This window comes from Monodon monoceros, unplaced genomic scaffold, assembly GCF_005190385.1.
Source record: "Monodon monoceros isolate NGI ecotype Baffin Bay Population unplaced genomic scaffold, NGI_Narwhal_1 Super_Scaffold_18, whole genome shotgun sequence".
Taxonomy (NCBI): Eukaryota; Metazoa; Chordata; class Mammalia; order Artiodactyla; family Monodontidae; genus Monodon; species Monodon monoceros.
The window spans coordinates 27,148,757-27,175,679 of NW_021703774.1; the positions used below are offsets into that span (position 1 = coordinate 27,148,757).

General features: G+C 34.3%; 1 protein-coding gene across 10 annotated transcripts in view; it reads left to right on the forward strand.

The window, feature by feature from the left end:
* AKT3 (AKT serine/threonine kinase 3) overlaps positions 1–26,923 on the forward strand; it is a 386,997-nt gene that overhangs the window by 119,072 nt on the left and 241,002 nt on the right. Inside the window, exon 1 of one of the 10 annotated variants that reach the window (XM_029227109.1) lies at positions 17,802–18,165. The exons of the other annotated variants lie outside the window; for them this stretch is intronic. The gene's annotated coding sequence lies outside the window, so the exon portion shown is untranslated. Of the gene's footprint in view, positions 1–17,801; positions 18,166–26,923 lie in introns of those variants that run through there. 10 annotated transcript variants of the gene reach the window in all.

Consider the following 26,923-nt stretch of genomic DNA (forward strand, 5'->3'; position numbering starts at 1 on the left):
GGCCCAGCCGCTCCGCGGTGTGTGGGATCTTCCCAGACTGGGGCACGAACCCGTGTCCCCTGCATCAGCAGGCAGACTCTCAACCACTGCGCCACCAGGGAAGCCCTATTATCCTTTTTATATGTTGTTGAATTACATTTGCTAATGTTTTGTTGAGGGTTTTTGCATCTATATTTATCAGAGATAATGACCTATAATTTTCTTTTTTTGTAGGACCCTTATCCTGGTTTTGGTATTAGGGTAATGTTGGCCTCATAGAATGAATATGGGAGTGTTCCCTCCTCTTCAGTTTTTTGGAATAGTTTGAGAAGGATAGGTATTAACCCTTCTTTATATGTTTGGTAGAATTTCCCAGTGAAGCTGACCAGTCATGGACTTTTCTTTGCTGGGAGTTTTTTTGACTACTGATTTAATTTTAGTACTACTAATATGTCTGTTCAGATTATTTTTTTCGTCCTGATTCAGTCGTGGAAGATTGTATGTTTCTAGGAATTTATCCATTTCTTCTATGTTGTACAATTTGGTGTATACCTATTTATAGTATTCTCTTATGATTGTTTGTACTTCTGTGATATTGGTTGGAACTTCTGCTCTTTCATTTTTAATTTTGTTTATTTGGGTCCTCTCTCTTTTTTTCTTAATGAACCTGGATAAAGGATTATCAATTTTGTTTATGTTTTCAAAAAACCAGCTCTTGGTTTCATTGGTCTTTTCTACTGTTTTTGGTTTTTGTTTTTGTCTCTCTTTTCACTCAGATCTTGATCTTTATTATTTCCTTCCTTCTGCTGACTTTGGGCTTTGTTGTTTTCTTTTTCTAATTCCTTTAGATGATAGGTTATGTTGTTTATATGAGATTTTTCTTGTTCCTTCAGGAAGGCCTGTATTGCTATTACTTCCTTCTTAGAACTGCTTTTGCTATGTCTCATAGATTTTGGAAGGTTGTGTTTTCATTTTCATTTGTCTCAAGGTACTTTCTGATTTCTACTTTTATTTCTTTGTTGACCTGTTGGTTCTTTAGTAGCATATTGTTTAGTCTCCATGTGTTTGTGTTTTTCCCAGTTTTCTTCTTGTAATTTATTTCTAGTTTCATACTGATTTGGTTGGAAGAGATTCTTGATATAATTTCTGTCCTCTTAAGTTTGTTGAGATTTGTTTTGTGTCCCAGGAAAGCATTTCTGAGTGATTTGAGAACTGTTTGTATGTTTGTTATGAAATGTAATTTGTTTTATATGATGTGGGGAAAAAAGGATGTACATTTCATAGAAATCAACTTTAAATGAAGTTTCTTGAGGGAGACAACTTTATTTAACTTGAATTTTATAGTGTCATCTAAAAATACTCTATCTTTTGTTGTGAAAATACTCTATCTTTTGTTGTACCATTTTCCTTAGGGGTTGATGGCTGCATTGTGCTTTTACCTTATATCTGGTTATGAAAATAATGGCGAGGTATATGCTTTGAGTATAGGGATCAGATCCTTGAATCAGTAACAATATAAAGTGAGAAGTATTAATAGGACCTAGTGAATTATCAGAAGTCTAAAAAAATTTAACTTGCATTCTCAGATCTGGAGGTGGAGGGGCAGTTGATTCAGAGTTGACTGGGTTCAAAGTGATAGTGTTTACCTCTACTATGTCATATAGAAAAAGAAAATAGCTTTGGAAGTATGGCTTTTTATTTATTATTTTCTCCTTCTCCTTTCCCTTCCCCTTCCCATTTTCCTTCTTCTTCTTTTTTTTTGCATAGTGACAGGGAATCTATAAATAGTGGTTAATACAGGAAAACTCCTAGGCTAGACATTATCTTGACAGTTGGTGGACAGATGCTCCTGGTTTGAGTGTGAGACTGAGGTATACAGAAAGCGCTTCAAAATACTCTCAGAAGCCAGCTAACTTTATTTTCTTTATATTGGGATTGAGTTTTTGGCTGCTCTGTAATATGCTTCTGGTAAGAGCCAGGTCAAATATTTATGGTTTGTTTATTTTGAATATAGCAGCATCTAGTCATTTTTATAAACCTTTCAGACCTTACTATTACTTATAAACTGATATAAAAAAAGACAACATATACATATTAACAGTTTCACTTTGAGTGTTAAATTTTTGAGATAAGTTTTATTTCTTTATTGATTTTTAAATAACGTGTGTTCATTATAATCAAAAACTTAATAATGTATGTAACTGTTGATATTTTTCTAAAGCATTATTCACTCTCAGTGCTAAATGAAAGAAATGGAAAATAAGCATTTACTTTGCTCAATCTAGCTCTGTGATTTTTTAGAGAATAAAAAAGGAACAGGTATATGTTCCTAATGGGAACTTGGAAAATAAGGCCCGAGGCATTGAAAAAAATGAATTCCAAATTACCCCATCTTCATATTTGAAAGAACTTTCTTTTTTTGATTTTTTTTTTTTTATATTGGAGTATAGTTGATTAACAATGTTGTGTTAGTTTCAGGTCTACAGCAAAGTGATTCAGTTATACATATACATGTATCTATTCTTTTTCTTTTCCCATTTAGGTTATTACAGAATATTGAGCAGAGTTCCCTGTGCTATACAGTAGGTCCTTGTTGGTTATCTATTTTAAATATAGCAGTGTGTACATGTCAATCCCAAACTCCCAATATAATGTTGAATGAAAAGTGGCTTTGATAATTTTCAAAACAAGCACCCGGATTTATTTCATCCATTTCTTAAAAAAGATTAATTACTTCCTAGACAAGGTACTTTTTGTAATACTTGTTTTATATTACTCATGATTAATATAATATTTCAGGCATGATTTGTCATGATATTTCTTCTTCTGAGTTGGTTGACATTTTATGGAACATATGAATCTTTATTTTTCTGCATTTTGGAAGAAGTTTTCTCTTACAGTGGGGATTGGGCAGGGCACTCTCATCCAGGGTTCTCCAGTTTGGAGTTTTTCTTCTTTTTAGTTGGAAAGAATTTGTTGACCCTCTATGTGTGATATAATGGCCCTCAGACTTTATTTAAAGACTTTGGCCTGGGGAGGTATGGTGGTCACTGGAAAATAGAAAGTTTTGTGATTGAGGAATGTCTTCTGTAAAATAAATTTGACAATTATATTGTTTTCTCCTTAGCATTTTTGTTCATATGTCTGAACTCAAAGGAATGCATAAAATATGTCTTAGAAATGTAAAAAATTAGATGGAACTGCTTTGATGGAATTATGACTGTATATTATAAAGTAAATTTAGGTCATTTCTGTTTCAATTATAGATGTCTTTCTCTAAAATGTTATAGCATGTTTCTCTTTTACAGTAACAAGTTCAAATGTAAGCAATAAAAACTTAAGCCAGCAGTCTAGTACTTGCAGCATGAATTTAGTAGATGTGTCAAAATGTATGAATTGTTCTTAATGTTAGACATTTTGTTCATGAGAATAACATAACACCTGCTGTGACCTTTTAAGCTATGTAAATTTTAGTGACTGTAAAATTAAAATGTTTTCCTTTCCAAAATGTGTTTGGAAATTACTTGGAATGTTTTATGCTTGGCTCTTTTAGAGATTTTATTATGTATTTAATGTGAAGAGATTCAGATTTGGTATAAAAACTGAAGCACATCATAGTTCCTAGTTTTAAAAATCTTTTTAAAAAAGTTATCTGTAGGATAATCTCATTTCTGATATACCTTGTCCAGGAGCAACAGAAAGTGTTATCTAACACTACACTAATATCTGTTTCCTTTTAGCACTGACCATTTTGGAGTCTGTGAACATACTGATACTTTGTTAAAAAAAGTATCAAATAGATAGGATTACATTGGAATAATAAAATTTCCAGGGCTATTAATTCCCTTTTCTCACCATGATATAAAAAATAGTAAGAAAATATAAGAATTGTAAGAGTACTACTTATTTTTGTAACCCTGTTTGCCAATGGAATGTGTTGCAGCAGGTACTTTAAAAGAATGGTTTACGTGCTTATTTTTTCTGAGAGGTACACTGTGAGTTAGGAAGATGTTTAAAAGAAAATGGTGATTCGCATTTTGATTTGATGCAAATTTTAATCCATAATTTTATTATGCTTATAGTTTTGAAAGATATTTGTATTTCAGGAGAGTACCTCTTTAACTTGTTAAACTCTTGAATTAGGGCAATAGTGTGATATTACCAAGTCTGCTTTTTTTCTCCTCACATCTTTTAGACCAGATTAAGTAGGCTCAGTCAGGTTGAGACCCTATTTGGATAAAAATCATAGAACTCTATGTAATACGGGTGGTAAAGCACATGAAGACTGTACTTATATTTGACACTTGCTCATATTTGACTTAATACTTTTTATATTGAGATAATGATTTTGAGTGTTTCGTGTGTGTTAACGGAAAAAATTTTACGCTCCTTAGTGGCAGAGACTGGCTTCATCCCTTTATTTCTTTTTCAATTTTTTTATTGTGGTAAAATGTACATAAAATTTACCACTTTAACCATTTTTAGTTGTACGTTTGCTTTCATTTCTTATGTGTCCCTTGTAATGTAAGGTAGTTCAGAATTTATTGAGAATATATACTAGATGTTCAATATAGCAGAGATTGGCTGCTTGTTCACTAAACTCATTTGAATACCCCTCTCACCCCAACCCTACATAGCCAGGCTCTGTTCCCCAGTTGTCTTGATAGTAGGTGTAGCCATAAGTCTAAGTTCTGATCCCTGAAATATGAGCAGCATTAAGTTTTGTGACTTCTAGGCATGGCTTATAAATGTCTCCTGTGTTCAGTCCTCTTTCTCTTGTCTCTTCTAATGGCAATCATGAAGCCAAGGAGATGGTTGAGCCTCTAGAAGGAAGGAGTCTGGGTCCTTGAATCACTGCCTGGAGGAGAGCCACCCACCGATCAGGAGTATTTGTTTGACTTTACATGAGCCCTAAATAAAATTTTGGTTGTGTTAAGCCAATAAGATCCCATGGTTTATCTCTTTAAGCAGCTCACGAATACACTGAACATTTGTTATAGTGAATAATTTAGTTTACTCAAAATTTAATTCTCTTTGTTAGGAATTGGAAGTGGAAGTCAAGAAAACAAAGTGGAACTGTCAGTAAGAAATTGAGTTTGGCTCCAGTTGGAGGAGGAGTCAATGTGAAACTAACTCAAAAGATGAGAGATGAATAAAGGATAGTGAGAAAAATTTAGAATGATGTGTTAGGAAACTGATAAGAAAAAGAGAGAGAGAGCAGGGAGTTACGGTATAAGCACATATAGGAGAGCAGTCCTGGGAGCTGGAGGAGTAGGGGACATTGTTAAATAAGAAAATCAAATCTCAGAGTTGGATAGCATTTTAAACACTATTGGTTTTAAAAATAGGAATTTTGCCTCATTCCATATGCAGTTTACAAATGTGTTTTTTGCTTATTGCAGGTTTGTTTAATGAATATCTTGATAAAACATGATATTCAGAAAAAAGTGTCATTATTAAATGAGCAGAGTTGCAAACCTACGTGTGTGTGCTGCAATTTAGATTCATTACTCGGATTATTTCCGAAATGAGTCATTCTCTTATGTACATGAAAAGAATTGAATTATGACTATGTTTTATGCCTATATAAAATACAGTATATCATACTTTTACAATGCCTAAATATAGGTGAAGTTTATCTTGTGTTTTAGACGTAAAATACTACATAGAATGTTTAAAAAGGAGAACATTTATGAATTCATTTTACTAACATTTACATTTACTATTCATATTTTAAGTTGATACCATTTAACCTTTTTTTGCCTCAAACCTGGATTTTATCACCCAATAAAAAAGCAGATTGGTTAAATATTGTGGCTTAGATAGCTTTTTAAGAAAAGCTTTAAAAATGAAGAGTTAATAATACATGTAAGTTAAAAATATACTACATGACTGACCTGATGTTTCCAGTTTTCATCTCCTGTGTAAATTATAACGAAAAGAATATGTGCAATCACTGGCTGATGAATACTAATGTCCCAAGTCTTATGTATGGTGGCAGTGGCTGTAAGGTGTGACAGTTTTCTTACCCACTGTTTACAGCAGCTCAGCTGCAGATGAAATTACCTTTTATCCAAGTGGTAAGATACTACGTGACCTGCACTTTGGGCATTGTTGAGGTAGCAATGGCAACCTTTGATTGAAGGGAAAGGTCCTCTCTCTTCCTGGGCATAGTATCCAGTATGAAAAGAATATAGCTCTCTTCCTTCAAGCTACACTTAGTCCCGTGCATGTTGAAGATCATGACATGTTGTAAATTCAGTGTCCTGGTTTCATTATCATGCATTTTAAAACAGAAATGCTATTAAAGGTGATTTGAGTTTCCAGGATTTCTTACAAGTATAATGTGGAATGTATGCTGTATAATCTATGAGTTAGCTAGAACTGCACTGGGCTTAAAGTCAAAAGGACTGGTCCATGGGTGTGTCTCTTAACAGCTGTCAGTCTTGGTTTCCTAATCTGTAAAATCATAATATCCTAAAATCTTAGTGTTAAAAGTGACCTAAGGAGCAATTTGGCGCAAACTTTCACTCCAATTTCTTTTATAATATCTTTGGTATATAGCCGTCCCATGATAGGAAGCTCAAGATCCCATTCTCTTCTCCCACTGAGTGCTTACAGTTTTCAAACTCTTGAGCAAAACATCTCCCCATTCTTTGTGTGCCATCTACAGGAGCAGAAGCTACTGATGGGAATATTAATACATGACCTGTCTGTTTCACAAGTCAAGGGGAGGATCACATGAAATAATGGGAGTGAAAGTGAAGTATTGTGAAAATATCAAATCTTATGATTAATACTGGATAGTGATTTTTCAACTAATGACTTGTGTAGGAATTAACTACCATTTAAAGTAGCGAAATTATTTCTGCGATAAACTAAGTTTTCAATCCCTGACAAGTTAAATAACCTTTGGAACCCTGTCTGTCAGATGGAGTCTGCCAGTGCCCTAGTATTTTTGATGATACCTAGTCTCCAAAAATTAAAAATCTTGACCCACAATTTAAAAACTACTGGACAAGACTTTTGGGGAGGCATTTAGATTCCCAGTGTACAATAGTAGTAACCTAAAGACTATAATATAAACTGAACTTGTAGTCATATGGAAGTCACATACACTTTTGCCACAGGATTAGTGTTATTCTTGAATATATTGTGTAAAAACCACTTGCATAAAAACATGACTGTGTTTCGTGTACTAAAAGTGGATGACAGACTCAAGTGAGTTCTGCCTGGATGCCTTAATGGTTCTATCTAGTAGTCATACGAAACATAAAGCAGTTTTGGGTAAGTTATTGTTTTTTACTATGTTCATTGACTTATTCTTGAAAGCTTTTAATGAGTAATTTTCCAGTTGCTGAAACTAATCCAGTAAACTAGAAATATGTTTCTTGAAACACATGCACGTGCACACAGCTAGCATGGCTAAGTGTACTAGAGACGCCAAGGATTTATTGCTCTCTCGGTAGGTAGCCCTTTCTAAGGGAAACTACTCTACCTTCACTTCCTATTATTTGGGATAGATACTTCTGGCCCAGTCAAGCTGATGAGTGGACATCTGACCCAAGAGCTTCTTCAAGGAGTTGGAGAGGTGAAAGACTGAAGTAGCTAAGAGATGGAGAGGTGAAACCGTAACATTGTGCTGGGGTTAGAATTGGTATTAATTTATGAGGGAACCAAACCTCTAAGCAAGGTGAAGACCTAGTGGGCAGAGAGAATGTGAAAATGTAGCAGACATATTGAGAGAGATGCAGTGGAGTGGTAGGGGGAATGGGAGAGAGAGAAAGAAGAGAGACCGGAGACAGAAAGAGACCAGAACATCCACAATCCCTGAACAAGACAAAGGGAAGTGATGTTTGTCATTTTCCAGATCTAAATCGCCCAAGTTCTACCTATACAGCTCTTTTCCTTGGATGACATTTTTGTATTCTTACAATAAATAACCCTTTGCTTGTATTAGCTTTAGTGGGGTTTTGTTCCTTGCAACTGAAAGAGCCCTAAAAGAGCACTAAGGGTAGAGACAAAATATCGAGGGTAATCTTTGGCTGAGGCCTGCTTCTGACTACTATTCTAGAAATAGCCTTTTTTTTCTCCCATTCTTTTCTACATAATCATAATAAAATGTTAAGTAATTGTTGCTTTTTAACTTCTAGGCCCTCTTGATTTGAAATTCTGTGAATTCATTCTTATTGCTTGATTTGCTTTTATTATAGAAATGAGAAGTTTGTTGTAAACTGATGCATTGCTTTTATTTCTGCTGAAGAAGTCTGTACGCATGTTATTCTTCTTGAATCTTTTAAGTCTTGGAGCAGGTTTGCCATCATCGTTAGGACATCAGCAGACCAATCATTGTTTTCTTAGTGGTGTGTCACAGACTTTGACCAAATATATGCAGGTATTTAATAAGAGTATGCTATACAATATAAATTGTATTTGGTACCTATTATGAGGACTTCAGTTATTCACATTTAATAAGAAAACATCAGCTTTTTACTTCTGTGGCATATATGAGCTCTTAAAAAGATATATTGTAGATAAACCGAAATGAGAATGTTATTGGACATACTAGTATCATTTGGTTCTGTAATTCTAATTTATAAACATTTTCTTAACAGTTTAGTTCAGACTGAATTTTGTTCTCCCCATTGCCATCCCCCCTTAGGTAAAGTCTTCAGAATCGTGATTACACAAAGAAAGCATTCTTCTTAAACTATTCTTTGTACTCTTGACAAATGCTTCTTATTAAAAGAGACTTTTAAAATCGTCTTAATTTATCCCCTTGGACAGTTAGATTTTTTTGCGTTATCATTACATAATGCAAAATGGTTTCAGATAGTTTAGAAGTTGTTGGTAGATTTAGCTAAGAAAAACTGATGATGAAATGCTGTAGCGCAGTTTTTCTTAAGTCAAGCCAATCTTTAATATTTGGAAATGTTTAGTAAACTAGAAAGCAGAATACAAAAATGAAATATTTTAATTTTAGGGTAAATTGGTCCTGTGGCTCAATACTAGTAGCATAAAAGAAAGCCACTATACCAGTAGTGGGTGATAAGGTTTTTATTTTCTAAGTTTATATCTTCCAAGGTAGAGATTTATTGTAGGAAATTATTGGTGCAACTTGTTGGATGGGCTGATCCTTCTGAATGTAATTATGCCTGCCTTCCTTGGTGGGATCACAGTCCTCTAGGATGGTATTGGGATCTTATTACCATTGATATAAACATAGTGTACTGTTAATTGAAGACACAGATTACCTCAGGCTTGAATAGGGACTCTTGAGTTCTATGTTGAACTAAAAATTGCTTAAAATATTTTACTTTGTCGTGTCCCCAAAGTACTGATCAGAACAGTACTTGTGGATACGTGTAAATTGTGAAAATTCAGACCTATGATTTTATTTCACTTCACTAGAAATTTCAGTGATTCATGAGTTCTAGTTGAATAGTTCAGTGTTTAAAATGTAGTTCATAGAAGATAAACACTTTACATTTTTATCTAAAGAGGCACACAACTGACATCAAAATGAATTTACTCTTGATTAGAGAAAAACGAATTTTACAATTTTTTTCTACACATTTCTTTTTGTCAGAAAAATGTCACTTATATTGGATTTGTAAGCAATGCCCTAATGTTACTGAAGACTTTTTTGAAATAGTGAGTTTTTATAGATTTTGAAGTAGACCGACAAAACAATAAGTCAATTTATGTAAAAATTTTTTTTTAGAAATATGAAAACTTTTGGATATTATATCCTCCCTGTGCCTATATCATGGTGCTTGGCACACGGTAGTTAAACTATTTAATAACTGACAGATTTTCTTGAAGAAAATTTTAGGACACATACAAGGAAATTTAAATCTAGGTTTACTGATACACATGGAGAAGAGTTACATCTCCATCAGTGAAATATAGACTTGAACCACATGATCTCAATGAAAGGTCACTTGGTGATTTGGTATCTTGAAATGTGTCAGTAGAAATCTTTCCAACAGCCATAGCTTATTCTTTTGGAATTTTCAAAATATACTGTACCTTAACAGCAACACTCCAATGAACCTGTATTCATTCTTTTTTACTGAGTTAAAGAAAAAACATTTTACAAAGTGGACACATTGTTTAATTTTGTTTTGCATTTACTAGGTTGGAGTGCAAGGCCAATAAATTAAACCCAGGCAGTTCTGTTGCTAATTACATACAACTTCTCTTGAGTATCAGATATTCAAATCCATTTTATGAATATGGTAGAGAGAATAACAACTGTAAAACAAAGCAGTGTGCATGTAAGTGACTGTTAGCGTGCATTTCAGAAAGGATAAATGCTCACCATATGGTACAATTACTGTGTCCAAGTTTTCAAATTAGCTTCTCTCATCCTCCTTATTACTGTCTTTAAAAAGAGAGGAAAAAACCCAACATGATTTATCTACTCTGCAGCAGAACTCTTGACGCAAAACAGCAGCCCAGTTCTGTCCAGTTTTTTTTTTTCCTTTAGCATAATAGAGGCTGTCGGACTTTTTTATACTAATTACTGTGTGAGCCTCAGATGAACCCCCTTCAATTCACAGGGCTTTGTTAAGGGAGGAGCTGTCAATGTGTCTGCCCGTTTGCAGCTGTGCTGTGGCTTTAGCTTGCTTAACATTATGCTGCTTTTTAGACTTGACAGAAGGGATTTTTTTTTTTTTTTTTTGTATTAAGGCAAAGCAGCCTTGTAGCGAAATGGTTTAAGCAGCTGCATTGTAGGGAAGCACAAAGAAGTTATTATTGTGTCTGTTTAGGGGGGTAGAATGGAGGGGGAGATATTCGGCTGCTGTTGATGCCGATTGTTGACTTGCCATCTGCCAGATAGGGAGAAGAAAAAAATGACAGCTCCAGCAGGGTGTTCAAGAGGTTGTTTGGAGAGACGCATAAACATGTGCAGATGTCGAACTGAATAATGGCTAGAACTTGAGACGGTTTATGATGCTGCTGATGTTTGTGCATATACAGAATGAATGTATGTGTGGATTTGGTTAACCAAGGCTACATACTAATTATCATTGTTTTCCTGCATGCCCCTTCCCCTTAGCTTGTTAATTAGTTTAGGAGTTTAGTACTTCCTCTTCCTTCTCTTATTCACATCTAGTAGTAGAAAACAACTTCTCTTAAAATGGCAATAAAACCTTTCTTATTTCTCCATATAGATGATAGCTAATCTATTTCGTTGGTATTAGGTGTGAACTGCTAACTGATAACAGGAGATTTTGATTAGGAAACAAGGCAGGTGGAACACCATGCTCTTAATGCATACATATATTAACAGTTTTAACACTAGTCAGCATGTAAACTATTATTTGAAACTGAATTGATTTTATAGCCTACCACTAGGGGTGAGATGGAGAACCAAATTCACTTTGCTCAGTAATTCCATCATACTTTGAACTTAGATGTTACTAGTTGTGAAACAAAGTTATATGGGAACCTGGCCTTCTTGGTTACCACTCTTTTTCTCTTGGTTGTCTTTGATTCTATAAATGAAAGTTACACATTTTCATTATGGAGTAATGAATTGGTTGTATATTTCCTTCTCATCCACTCCTGTTATTAGGTATTAGAGATTTGCTATATCTGTAATGTTTTTAAATGCTGTGATAACACTTAACTTCAGGGTGCAGTGTATATGTTTATTTAATGTCTTTTTTTTATTACTTTGACTTTAAATAATTGAGAAGGAATAGTGATGTTGGGTAAAATTTCTCAAAGGTATGTATGTTGTAGAACACCTCAAATTTTTGTAAACATCAAAACCAATCACAATATGCGTGAGAAAATGAAAAGAGAAGCTCTGACTTTTTTTTTTTTTTCTATTTGGATTTCTATTACCAAAAAAAATAAAACGTGGGGAATTAAAGAGTTTTTATTTTGACTTTTGGTAAACTCATGCTTTCCTAAAACATTTAGGGTTTTGTTGCCTAATTATTAAACAAAAAACCTTAAGTATGGTTGAAAGGCAAACATACTGACAGAGCTTTGTGTCCAGAGTAATGTCTTTCTGAAAGGACTAAAGGGAGATTATCTGTTATTTCTACTCTTCATAAAGAAATAGAGGTCAGGTCTATTTAGAAAAACTTTTTGTCTTACTGTCGATTTTTCCACAAGTGACTCTAATCTGTATTTGCTGAAAAGGCACAGAGAACCATCAGCTACATTGGACCTTTCCTTTGCCTCGTATATTTAGTTTTTTCTTTTATTTGGAAGGCCACACATATGTCCATATTTTTGTATGTAGAATTATGTACATATGTTTATAGTTTCGTAGTCAGTCCTGATATCCCTCTGCTAAGCTTGGGAGGAAGCAACATGCCATTTTTCAGGTAGAGGTGTTAAACTGAGAAGAGGTGATTTGACAGCGGCCAGGATGTTAGTGAGAGGCTGAGCAAAAGCAAGCTTGTATAAAAGCAGGCTTGCAGTTCTGTGCTTGGTTCATCATATCATGTTACTTCAGAACCATTTGTAAAATCTTAGTGCTGGCAAATATACTTACTAAGGTGATTGAAATATTCAAGGCAGAGTGTCTTTGAAGTTACGTCCACCAGATTTAATTGTCAATTAACTTAGACGGGGGACTTTATGAAAGTCCCTTTAATCTGTTTAAGTGTTTTCTTCATGTGTTGGAAGAAGGAAACAATCACTGATATTCAAGGATCTTGTAAGAACTAAATGAGATAATAGTATATTTGGAATGCCTGGAACATGTGCAATAGTAGCTGTTACTAATATTTTATTTTTGTTGGGTATGATGTGTAAGTCAAAAGGCCTGTAACTCTTGTAATTGAAGTGCTTATATAATGCTCTGTTGCAAAGTGAGCATACAAAGTTCTAGAGGCCATCTAAGATATATAAGGTGGTTTTCTTAGAACCTTATATTTATTTAGTGATTTATGTGATTATTTCATAAATCTGAAGGGAAATCAGTTATTTCAAGAGAATATCAAGAAAATTGTTGAATGTAACTTTTTTCCGGGTGTGGGATCAGTGGTTATTCAGTAATGATGATTTTATATTGTATCCTGTAAAATCATTTTTCTACTTAAAAAATTTAGCACAGGATTGCTGAAAATTGTATTCATTCCCTTAATTCAATATTAATCTCATTATTTTGGAGCCATATTTTTCTCTGCTATGGCCAATACTTAAGCTGTATTTGGGTTATAATTGTTTTTAAAATAAGGTGTTGGAACACATTACAGTTAATAAATGTAATAATTGTAGTGAGCAAACAACACTAAAAAGAATGTTTTATCTCCTCCGGGCATTTTAAAGCATTATTTGATTGTTCCAACACTTTATTTTGCAGACAAAGAAACTGATCAAGCTCATATAGTGGTGAAAGTCCTGGGATAAGCAGAAGTGTTTTTTTAGAGGAGTGAAGAGGAAATGGCTTTGATTGACCTGAGGGAATCAATATATTCAGTGTAGGATGGCTAGTTACCACTCAGATGTTGGTGGTTCTTTAAGGTGTTTCTTTTAAAATTGTTGTTTCTGTCAGGCATTCTCTCTTTACTAAATATTGCTCAATTTTGGATGAAGGGCAAGGGATGTTGCACCTGGGAAAGCTGCCTGATCCAGTTTCGAAGAGTGGTTAATAGGACTGGGTATAGTCACCAAGGACTTCTGTTTTAGTTTTGAAGAATAAATTGGTTATATTAAAAAAAATAAACTTCAGTTTGAGCAATGCTAGCTTCATACTAGTATATTGAATGTTTAATAGCACATGGGTAGTGGATGCCAGCATTCAGATACAGATAGTTGTGTTGTACTCTAATATTTTTTTAAAAATTGTATGTTTACCAAAAACAACTTGTAATACCAAAGAAGTGGAAATATCCCATAGCCTATGAAACGTATCACAGATTAGGATGAAACTGTTTCACAGTGAGGACATTTCACATATGAGTGAAACTGTACTTGGTGATTTTCAGGATAATTCAAAAAAACTTTAGGAATTTCTAGCTTTAATGTTATTTAGATGTATTTGAATTGTGCCTCAGAAAAATACTGCATGAATAGTAATTTTTAAAAATATTGGCCAGTATGTTGAAAGAATAGTTCATTGTTTAAGGCATCTTGCTAAATGTTTTGGCTTAAAATTTTTAATGTGTTTAGTTTCAAGAAAATCTGATTAAAGATGTTGGTAAACTTGATAACACTTTTTAGAACAGAAGATGATTAAGATACAAAGGCACTAAGGCATAAACTGTGAAGTTCATGTGTTTTTTTGGCTAGGTGAGTCACTTATTTGCTTTTAGACTGGAACACAGCATCAAAGTTCATAATTTTATACTTTTAAGTGAAAGCACATAGAACAGCAGCTGTTGTTTCCTGGCATCTTTCTGAAGAGATATTTAAGCTTAAGTATATATATTTGTTATAGAAAAGAATTTTACGAAATGACCTTCTTTTCTCTTTGCATTTGCATTATTTTCAACTGACTCTTTTAAGATAGCTCTTTGTACTTTCTGTTTTAGTAAAATAGGACTTGGAATTTAGTTTAAAACTTTTTTTTTGACCTTAGAAAACTCCATGGTATAGTATAATTTAAAAAGAATAAAACTGTTTAATTCCAGTAGTACATATTTTTAAAATCTAGTTTACCCAAAGTTATGCCAGGTAATGGCATAGTTCCTAAGTGGAGAAATATACCCTAAGTTTTAGAAGCAAGGGCTTTTCTTAAAAGTAAATACAAATTCTAAATAAAAGCATCTTTCTACTAAGTGGAAACCATATGTCAGGAAACCTTACTGTCCAAAAGAAAATTTTATTTACCTGCTTCTGATAATTTTTATCTCCTTTCAACAGGTCATTCACTATAAGACAGCTCTTCATTTTCGAGGCTGTGTTTATTTGGGGGGTGGCCGAGGGAGGGGTGGTGGTGATGTGCAGTTTGGACTTGGATAGTCACTAATTAACTTACACCTAAAACTCTGACATGAAGGTTAGCACTTTTCACATTCTTAAATTAAAAGTCTGTCAGGCCACTGGTCTATACAGGGTGAGTTATCCAGTGTTTTGTACATCCTAAAAAAATCTTTGACAAGTGAATACCAGAAAATGCTTTTCCTACTTTGTGTGAAATAGCTACTTTCTGAGGAAAAGGAATAAAACACTCAATGCACATTGCATTGGATTCTAGAAAGTAAATTGATAATCCTTACGCTATGTAAAGATTTTTATAGTTTCAGAATCAGCATGAAAATTAAGTGGGTGCTTTGATCCTTCACTGCCAGTTTGTCATTCATATTATACTTTATTAATAAACGAGTGGTTCATAACAAATGAGCCTATTGGCTGTTAGCTGCTTATAAGAAGAAACTGGAACCCCTATTTAGTTTGGAACTGAATGTTAATCTCTGTGAAATACTTTATCTTTACTGAAAGATTTGTATGTTCTCATGTCCTGCAATTTTTAAAAAGCAAATTATTCTACAGAGACCATTATAATAGAAACTTAATATTTAAACAGCACAGAATCATTTATATAATTTTGCATTTTATTTTCCTTCATGATGCCTTGGTTTTAAGAAAATCTTTCCTCTCAAGCTTACTGGAAACATTTGAAAATGAGTGTTATTTGCTTGTAGAAGTATGGATAATGACAAGAAAAGAAATCAGTGAGCAAATATACAGGTTGTTTTATTAAAATTTATTTTTATTAGAATGGTAGGTAAAGACTGTTTTCTGTAATTTCTGTCTATGTGTTAGGTAATACTGCCCTCAGAGGGCCAAGGTAAGTAAATTCATTTTTAATGTTGAGAAGCAGCTTTTCTGCTGTTTATCTGATCTTTAAACTTGCTCTGGGGAGGAAAAATGGACTTCTTTGAATCATTGAATAGCGTTTGATTTATGGTTGCATCTCTTTGATTTGTTCTGTTCTTTAAATGTGTTAGCTGTATCTGTGTACCTCACTTTGATGACAGCCTCTAAGCATGTTCAGTTCTCTTCTAAGAAAATTATAACAGACGACTGGTCACATATTGCCAAATTAGATTGGTTTACAAAGAGGATAAGAAAATTGCCTAGAAAAGTTAAGATGATTTTACTGGGTGTGTGGGTGTGTTTTACTTTTTGTCTCTTTGATAGCAAATATTCTGGTATTCAAAATTATTTGAACCATGCTTTTGAATGTATGGCAGCATTCATTGAAATGGAAGCATTATATTCCCTTCAGTTTTATAAACTTAAGCATAATCACATCTTTCAAATACAATAAATCCAGAATAATGTACTTCACTGGATATATAATTGTTATATGTAAATATAAATATACTAAAAGTTGAAATACACTATTATTCCATTTATAAAAGCCTAACATTAATGTGTGGTTTAACATGTCTCTGAATTCAGAGTACTTAAGATTAAATGATAATTAACTTGTGTAATAAAGAAGTAAAGTGGGAAAGGCCTGATGTGAAAATAATGAGTTTCATGCTTTTGCCTTTTGCTTTTTGTATGTAGTAACTTTCTTATGAGATAATTTGAAACAAACATTGAGATGTTTAGTAGTAAATCCAATGGAGTGCTTGCTTTTATTTTTTTCCCCTGGAGTTAACTTGATACTGAACTAAGAAGGACTATTTCTGTGACAGCAATACCAGTTTTTAGTGAAAGACTTCAATTGGTCGAGCATAAATGACATGTAATTCATTATTATCAGTAATAATGGGGGATAAAAATAGGATATAAGCAAAGTGAATAACAAAAATTGAAACTTTATCCACTAAAAAACAGCACGTACTTTGCTCAACTAATGTGGAACAGTGATAGTCTGTATAAATGAAATTAACAAATTACATTTGAAATTTTTTTTGTTTTTTGTTGTTGGTTTTTTTGTCTGTTTTGTTTTGTTCTGGGGGGGGGGGCGGTTGGTAGCCCGTACAGGGAACAAACCCTACATTTGAAATGTTTTAAAATTATATAAGTTTCAGGTGTATAGCATTATAATTCAATATCTATATATACTACAGAGTGATCACCATACAGTTGATTCCCCTCTACCTATTTTGCCCATGCCCCAAGCCTCCTTCCCCTCTGACAGCTGCCAATCTGCTCTCTGTATCTATGAGTTTGTTTTTGTTTGTTCATTTGTTTTTTGATATTCCACATATGAGTGAAACCATATGGTGTTTGTCTTTGTCTGACTTTAGCCTAATACCTTCAAGTCTATCCATGTTGCTAATGGCAGGATTTCATTCTTTATTTATGGCTGAGTAGTATTCCATTATATATATTGTGGTATAAATTGTGTATATATGCACCACATCTTCTTTATCCATTCATCCATTGATGGATACTTAGGTTGTTTCCATATCTCGGCTATTGTAAATAATGTTGCTGAACATAGGGGTACAGATATCTTTGTGAATTAGTGTTTTCATGTTCTTTGGATAAAGCTACCCCAGAAGTGGGGTAGCTGGGTCATATGGTAGTTCTATTCTTAATTTTTGGAGGAAACTCTATACTGTTTTCCATAGTGGCTGCACCAGTTTACAATCCCACCAGCAGCATCCTGGAGTTCCCTTTTCTCCACACCTTCTCCAGCATTAGTTATTTCTTGTAGCAAATCACGTTTTATTTTATTTTATTTTATTAATTTATTTTTACATTTTATTTTAAATACTCGATTTACTTTTGTGCAGTTTAATACGTTGTACATATTAGGCACTCACTAAGTCTTTTTTGACTAGCCTTACTTTTAAGAGGTTTTATTTATTTAACAAATGCTTGTGTAATACTTACTATGAGCCAGATGTTCTGTGTGCTTTACAAGTACTAATTTATTTCTTCTTCACTACTGTTGTCCCCACTTTCCAAAAGAGGAAGCTGAGGCACAGAGAGATTAAACAGCATGCCCAAAGGCACACAACTAGTGAGTGGCAGAGTTGGCATTTGAACTCTGGACTTAACATAATGTGTGCTCTGATTTTTATTCAGATCTAAACTTTGTCCTTTACTTGTTACCAGTGTCTCAGAGCCTCAGCATCACTGTCTGTGTAACGTGAGGACGTCCTAGCACCAGTCTCTCCATGCCTATGTGAAGAGGTCTCTTGTGCATAATTCCTGAGCACAGTGGTTGGCTCAGTACATTCAAGTGCCCTTGCCTGCCTTGCTTTCACCACTTACATACTGTGATACAAGTCTCAGTAAGTCTCAGTAAGTATATCGCCTAGGGAAAACAAAGGAGGGAAGAGAGAAGTTACGAAAGGCCATGGATTCATCCTCAGAATGTGATTTGATGCACTACAATTTTTGGGTCCCATGCTATTGGAAAGCTATTATAGGAGACACTCCATTGGTGAGAGTCCAAGATAAAACCTGATTCTATTTTGTTGAGTTTTGTTCTATAAGGCAGTGATTTTAATATAGGGGTGGGAAGGTTGAATCACCTGAGGGTTTTTTCAAATGTCACAGGCCTCCTCCTGATGAGCAGGCATACAACTTTCTCTGCCAACTCCCTGTCCCTGCCATAGTGAGACACTATTATTGTATATTTTACCCATCAGGTGTTACAACAGAAAAATGGATTGAGCTTTGCCGGGTTGTGTTATAGTGGGATTTCTATTTGAAAGAGCTTTTCTGGCATGAGTGTAGTCCCTGTTCTGCAATGCATAGTGGTAGGTTTATTCATCCATTCAGTTACTAGAAAATGCCAGCCTTCTCTGTGGTAGGTGCTGGTGGTACATGTAAGTAGGTTTGCAAATGGACTCAGCCCTTCCATGTTTGATACTCATTAAGACTGTTTATTGCAATGTAAGATATTACGTTGATTTTAATATTTAGAGAATATGTGGTGAAATGCAAAATATTTACAGTAAGGAAGTTGTAAACATTTCTATTAAAGTCTTTTTAAATTGGTCCATGTCTTTGAAATAGTTTAAAATTCTGTTGACCCTAGCTACTCTGTTAAAATACTGCAGGAATGACTGTATGCTTAATGCAGTGTGTGGAGTTGGAGACTTTTTCCTTATAATGCAGGAAGCAGATTAAAAAGAAAGCTTTGCTTTTGCAATCTACAAGGGCATAAATGTAAGCAAAATAATAATTTAGTTCACATTTAACCCAGCAGGAAGCTGAGTACAGATTGAGTAATTCTCCACCACATATCTACTGCTAAGTAAACTAATCTCACGGTTTATTCTTCATTAAATTGCCAAGATGCTGTTTTTCTGTTGGCTAGTTTGTATGTGTGCTTTGTTCTCTCTCTCTCTCTCTCCATTTTCCTTGCTTTTCTCTCACATTAAAATTTAATACTGTAACTCTATTAAGATATTCTTATGTTTAAAAGAATAATTAGTAAGTATCACATTTTTGGCTTACAGTGTAATGTTTCCTAAAAACAAAGGGAACCAGGATTTGATTAACTAATTTACAGAATACCATGAAACAAGTTCCAGAATGTTTAAAGGTAGATGGTAATTGTGCAATTTTCTGGATAACAAAAGAAAATTATAAAGTAGACTAAGTACTGGCAGACCTGGCATTCTGAGATCTTAGAGAAGCTGGCATTCCAACATCTTGTGGTATTCAGTGTATAGGTACTTTTCTCATGATTGCTTCAAGCTTCAAAGCAAAACATGGATCCCAGGCTTCTTTAGGAAGTAGATATGAAAACTATATTTAATATAAAAATGACAAGTTCATGCATTATGCAGTGGAAGCAAAATTTCTTGACTATAATATATTTTTCAAAATAATCATGAAAGAGCATATGTGGTAGAGCAGAGGAATGTGGGTACATCTGGAAAGCATTTAAGGCATCTTGGAAGCATGATGCAAAATTACCAAAATTGTAAACACCTTCCATCTGGCCAGTTGCAGTGGTAACATTGACTAGTATAAGAGCAGACAAATCTCTCAGTGACCTTATGGGATAGTCATACAACCTGGGTGAAATCATCATAAAGATCTGATTGTTTTGCAATATGACCTCATGAATCAATACTATACAGAAAATCATGAGAGGAAAAGACAGGCCTGGACAGTATCTTGAAATATGAAAGGCAAAAGTGTGTTATATGTTATGCTGGATGGAAATAGTATCATAAACTATGTAACCGTGCTTCTCTGCTTGCACTGTCATGAGGCTTCAAAGAGGAAGGGGTACAGGGCCTCATCTTGAATTAACACAGCAGCAAACCTGGATTAACACAGTTCATTTGTGAAACGTTGAAGGACTATATGCTGATACTGCTTCCAGTCTCTTCCCCCACAGAAATGCATCAAACAGCAAATATTATTGAACACCTTTTTCACAAGGCACATAGGTTGCTATTTGGAAATGCCAAGGCATAGGAGATATTGCCATCCCTCGGTATGACCTCCTGGAGCATTAAAAATGATTAAAGAAGTGGAAGAAGTTTTCGTTTTGAATTTTAATTGCTCAGTCATCTGCTTTTCTCTAGCTCTATTTTCACTGCTGCCTACTGAGGGCAGGTACTATGCCTACTATGCCTGTATCATTCATTGCTGCATTCTCAGTGCTTTTTTTAGTGCCTTTTTTTAGTAAGTATTTTGACACTCACTAAATATTTTTGAATGAGTGAATCTATTAGAAGCCCATTTCCCCCAATTTTAAATAAAAATGTTTAAAGAACCTTATTCTTTGATCTGTGATGCTTATTGAGCAGTACCTTAAAATGACTGAGCTGGGCAAGAGTCATTAATGCTTTTGGCATGTTTTGCAGACATCTAATTTTCAGAGGCTGGCAACACACATCCAGAGCTGGTTAATGGCTGTTTGTTGAAGAGATTGTATAGAAGACACCATAGAATTTAACAATTTTAATTTACCCGAGGGCAAAGAAAGAACATCCTTGAAAAGGAGTTAATGAAAGGGGAATGATAACCTAAAAATTTAGGTTTGCAGGAGCTGGAAAAGAGTCAACATATATTTAGTAAGCACCTACAATGTTCAAAAGCACTTTCATTTATTAAAATTTCAGATTGTCCCTATGCAGTTGAAAAATTGTTATTATGCTAGCTCATTGCAATGTAGATAATATAAAAAAATTCTTTAAGATTATTTTCAAGACATCTATAAAACAGTATGATGATAATTTCAGTGAATAGAATAGAAACTCATTTCTTCTCTTCCCTCAGAGATAGAAATAGGGCTTTTACTTAGAACTAATTGGAATATGATACTTGGATCTGCTATATAAAAATGTAACAGGCAATTTCAAATATTTTATTATGTTTATCATTATACATTTCTTCAGTAACTATTTAGTTATAAGATATTTACAATATAGCACACTATTATGAATTATATATTCGGTATTCATTTATTTATAGTGCTAATATTTATTTACGAAAATCCACTAGTGGAAAAAAGATTCTGCTGTGTTTTCTTTGAGGAAGTTCACATGTGTGAATTTGGTTGGAATCTGTCAACAAGCAGCAGAATATTTACAGTATTGTGAACCATAAAATTAAATAGATTTTATATTGAAATTAACATTAAGGCTCTTTTTGTCTTAGGTAAAAGACATGAAGACTTTTACTTAAGACTAATGGTTTCTTAAAGTCATATAAATTTATCTTTATTGAAAGCTGTCATTTTTTGATTTAAAGCACTTTTTGGAAATTCTTAAAATACTTGTATTTTCATGGTATTGTACCCTGTGTATGTCATTTAATAAAAATAATTCAGAGATATCTAAGACTTGTGCTTTTTTCTTTGGAAGACTAGTTACCTCTGTGATATCCTACCGCTATCTTTAAAAAAAAAAGTAAAAGATATTAAATCAGTGTTGTGTTTTGGTATTGGATAACCTGTTTTATTTCTTCAGCTAGGCTTTGTTTGATATACCTGAAACTAGTTAAAGAGACTTTTTTTTCTGCTGATGGAGTAAACTTATTACTTATTGCTGCCTATTGCTTCATTTATGTAAATACTCCTGAATAAGTGCTGTATTGAGTAGTAGAATGTTTAACGTGAGGTGAATTGTAAATATTACCATAAATGATAATGGCTTCATTTAATAATAACAATAACAATCTAACACTTGTTATATGCCAGGTAATGTTCTAAGCCCTTTTTATGTCCTTCCAAACCCTTCAGGTAGGTACTGTTATGATTCTTATTTTTCAGGTGAGGAAACTAAGGTGTAGAGAGGTTAATTTCCTGCAGCTGATAAATGGAAGAGTCAGAATTCAAACTCAAGATAGTATCCCTCAGAGATGACAAAGACAAATAATATTACATCTTAAAAACTTGGATTGTGGGACTTCCCTGGCAGTCCAGTGTTTAAGATTCTGCACTTCCAATGCAGAGGACACGGGTTCGATCCCTGGTCGAGGAACTAAGATCCCACGTGCCGCGTGGTGCAGCCAAGAAAAAAACGTGGACTGTGATTAAACAAGAAAATACAATATAAAAAACTCAATATTTACAGGAAAGCTAAGTTTCAGCTTTATGACGAGTCAAAACAATAATGCCTCTTTCCTGACATGCATGTGAGAATGCCTTCAGCCTCTTCCTTAGTGAGTGATTAGCTTTTGAAGCCTCTGTTATAGCAAGTATGAGTGGCCATTGGTAATTTTAAAAGCTATATCACCTGTATCTATAACAGAAACCATCATTTCAGTTTGCTTTAAGAAATTACAAGAAGTAAATTATTAAGTAAGGTAAGAAAGCTGGCAAAAGTCCAGAATCTGAAGTCCTCATAACTAAGTAAAACTGTGAACTCCAGTAAACAGCTCCTTCCAACCCCACATTTCATAAATAGGATTCTCTGCGATTTATAGAAGTGATGTGGATTTTCCCCTCTGTATGCATAAGGTATTAACTATGAGTCTCTATACCACTCGTGCCAAGAACTTAATCAGTAGGGTTTTGTTTGTTTGTTTGGTTGGTTTCTGTAAACAAGCCTTTGGTTATAGTGTTGAGACGCTGCGTTAGTTTTCTAGGGCTGCTGTAACAAATTACGGAAAATTGGGTGGCTTAAAACAACAGACATTTATTCTCTCACAGTTCTGGAGGCCAGAAGTTAGAATCAAGGTATCAGCAGGTGTAAGCAGCAGGTGTAAGTTAGAATCCAGGTGTAAGGCTCCCTGTGGAGACTTCAGACGAGAATCCTTGCCTCTTATAGCTTCTGATGTCTTCAGATAGTCCTTTGCTTGTGGTGCATCATTCCAATATCTGTCTCCATGGTCACATTGCCTCTTCCTTTTCTCTACGTGTCAAATCTTCTTCTGCTTCACTTTTATAGATATTTGTAATTGGATTTAGGGCTCACCCAGATAATCCAGGGTAAGCTTCTCTTTTGAGAAGCTCCTCTTCTCAAAATCCTTTTGCCATGTAAGGTGTTATTCCCAGTTTCCAGGGATTAGGGTGTGTACATACATTTTGGGTTCACCATTCAGTCTACTACAGAAGCCAAAATATCAGAAACTTTGTTAGAAATTATGTGTTGTGATGTTCATAATAGCATACTTCAAAATATATAAAGCCTCCAGCCAAGGAGTATGAAAGAATTGGAAGCACGCATTAAGGTAGATAGAAAGTTGTGATGGAAATCTTGTCCAGGTGTAACTGTGGTGCTTGCTGACAGTGCATACAAATTTCGAATGTATATTGATGGGTATCCATAGAACAGTCTCTTCAGAGGACTTGGTACCCCATAAATGCTGCTGCTTTATTTAACAAGACTTTCTCCCCATTATAACCAGGCTGTCTCTTAAATTAGTTGAAATCTATGGGCTATAAATATAAAAATATGATGCAGCTTGGTTTTAATGCAGCAGGTATAAACTTAGGTGTAAATGCTATGCTTAAAAACTAAAATGTGGTTGACTTTTAGCAGTCTATCTAAAAGGATTTGTGGCAGAGAGGGTAACTTTATTCTAGGCACTTAGCGCCTGTAAAAGCCAGGGCTTTTTGGCCATATTTTTAGAGCAGCCTGAGAAGATGTGCCTTATTTGAACTCTCACTGCCTCAGCTGAGTGAATTAAGAAAGTGTTCCATGACCAGCTGGACAAGATCCGGTTTTCTTGGGAACCCCAAGGCTGCAGGAACAATTCTACTTTGCCATCAGTTAACACAGTGTCTTGCCAAGGTGTTGTGAAAAGCTATAACTTTTTTTATTCTTTTAAGCTAGGAATATTATCCTTCTTCTGTACTGGGTCTGGAAGGTGGCAATAAGCTCACTTTTTTCTTTTATTAATACCTTATGAGTTTGTGTCCTCATAAGGCCCATTTCTTTGAGCCTCGGTTCCACTTTTGGAACTAGAAAATGAATAATTAGGCCAACACATCATGCTATTATATGAGCTTTAGTTAAGAATGTTTATAGGAACCTATAAAAAAGGATCCACTTGCAGGAATACTCAGAACCCTTCTGCAAATTTTAGGGGGCACCTGAAATCTTGTGTAATACTCATAAGCTTTATGAGTTAGAGACCATTTTTTGGGGGGAGTCTGCAACTGTGTTCCTAGCACCTAGAATAAATGAGTAAATACATGAATGCACTCCAAGCACTTTCTCAGAAAGTCCATTCATACTATAGATGAAAAATGACAAGAAAATAAAAATTACCTTCAGGAGTCTTCATTGAAAGTTTGAGATCCACTATTAGCTTAGCGTGACAGTACAGTTGTTGATTAACTGAATCAATTCAAAATTAGTAATAAAATGTTGTGAGAAATACTTATTTTTATCTAATAAAGAAGGGAAATTTTGATTTTCCAGCTTTTCTTCTGGGTAAATGACTATCTCACAGTCTGGGTATAATGCATTACCTGTCAGGGATGCATAATAAATTTAGTTTTAAGAACTTTTTGGTAACCAGAAATCCTGCTATAAACCACATAAAATACTTTAAATTTCTTAAGATTTGTTTAATAAAAAGATAAGATTTTGTGGTGATGTTTTGTGTCTTTCATCTGCACATGTAAATACTTAGTGGCTGACAGGAAATTATTCATAGAAATGAAAACTTTTATTTCTTTCAATTATACACATTTTTTTGTTTGTTTGTTTTGCCGTACGCGGACCTCTCTCTGTTGTGGCCTCTCCCGTTGCGGAGCACAGGCTCCGGACGCGCAGACTCAGCGGCCATGGCTCACGGGCCCAGTCGCTCCGCAGCATGTGGGATCCTCCCGGACTGGGGCACGAACCCGTGTCCCCTGCATCGGCAGGCGAACTCTCAACCACTGCGTCACCAGGGGAGCCCTACACTTTTAAAATAAGTGTATTTAGTACTCTTAAAAAATAAGAAATGATGTATGAGAAGAAATGGTGTTATCCGATTTTTTCTTCTTTAAAAATTTCAAAATGAATTTGTTTCATTTTATCTTTGGTATAATTATTAAACCATTATTATTTAGCTTATCAGACTTATAGCACTTTGTACCTGTATAAATTCGTTATTGTTTTAAAATAGCATTTGAACTCTAAATATTATATTACTAATTAGAGAACATTTTATATTTTAAATTTTATATAGGAATACTTAAATATGAATGGAAAAATAAAACAATAAGTACAATCAAGAAAGGAACTGTTTATTTTTTAATGGGGACTGTGGGCTTAGCATTCTGGTTTCATAAATTTGGCCTGTGTTTATTCATATTAGGGCCATATTTTTAAGTAAATTAAACTGAGGAGGGGTGTCAGGTTTTCCTTTTCTTTCCCTTAAGTTCTTCTTGTGTGCTTATATGCTTGTGGGGAAGATATTCATATACATATTTATTCATTTAGTACATTATTATTGAGCATTGATAAAGTGGCAGGCACTAGGTTGGGCACTTGGAGTGTATCACTTTAAGGAAAAAGAACTGACAATGTTTACTTCCGATGGTTAAAACTGAGTTTTAAAGCAAAGAGTAGAATTTTGGAGAACATATCTGCCATCATGAGCCTCACAGCTTCCTACTGCTTGCTTTGATTTGTAGTGATAATGAATATGATCGTATGATGAATTGTGTCAATATTTGGAAGACCAGTATAACTTGGTGGACTAGTGTTTTCTAAACGAACAGTGATGTTACAAAATCATGCAGAGTGTAAAAGATTCATTCAGTGTGAAATACAGACCAGTGGACTTCACATAGCAGAGTACAGAAAGTTCATTGATAATGGTTTCAAATTCCACATTGCAGTTAACCTTTTAGAAAATGACTGTTTGTCAAATGCTGGTGTAGTATCAAAGAAAGACATCCATAACTATCTGAATACTCTGTCCTTTTCCAGCTACACATCTGTTTGAGCCAGACTTTTTTTTTCTGTATTTCAATCAAAACAACATACCATAACAGGTTAAAGCAGGTATGAGACTGGCTGTCTTCTGTTAAGCCAAAGATTAAAGAGACTTACAAAGATGTAAAGCAGTTCTGCTCTTCACACTAACTTTTTTGTTTTAGAAAGTAAAACTATTTTCATAAAAATATTAATGTAACATATAATGAGTCTATTGTTACTATTAAAGGAAGTAATAAGAATTTAAATTTTCTTTTCAGTTTCTAATACAGTAAACATTATAGATGTAGTCTACATACACAAACTTTGTTGGGTGTATTTAAATATTAAAAGTATTTAAGGGTGTAAAGAGGTCTGAGATAAGAATTTGGAGAATTGCTGATTCAGAGGAATGACTCCACATCTGAAATACATGTTCGGGGTGAGATTATGGAGGAGCTCACATTTTATACTAAGAAACTGACACTTTACAGTAAACAGGAGTCAGAATATTTTTGAGCACAAAATGGTATAATGAAAGCAGTACATAACAGACATTAGAATTACCTGGAGGTGATAGATGTATAAGATGGAAGGAGGGGGATGAGTAGAATGGGAGAGCAGTCACAGTGCATTAGCAGAAGGGCAGGTGTAAGGTGTTAGGGAAGTTTGGATTGGCTAAACGAGAGAGAGAGAGAGAGAGAGAGAGAGAGAGAGAGAGAGAGAGAGAG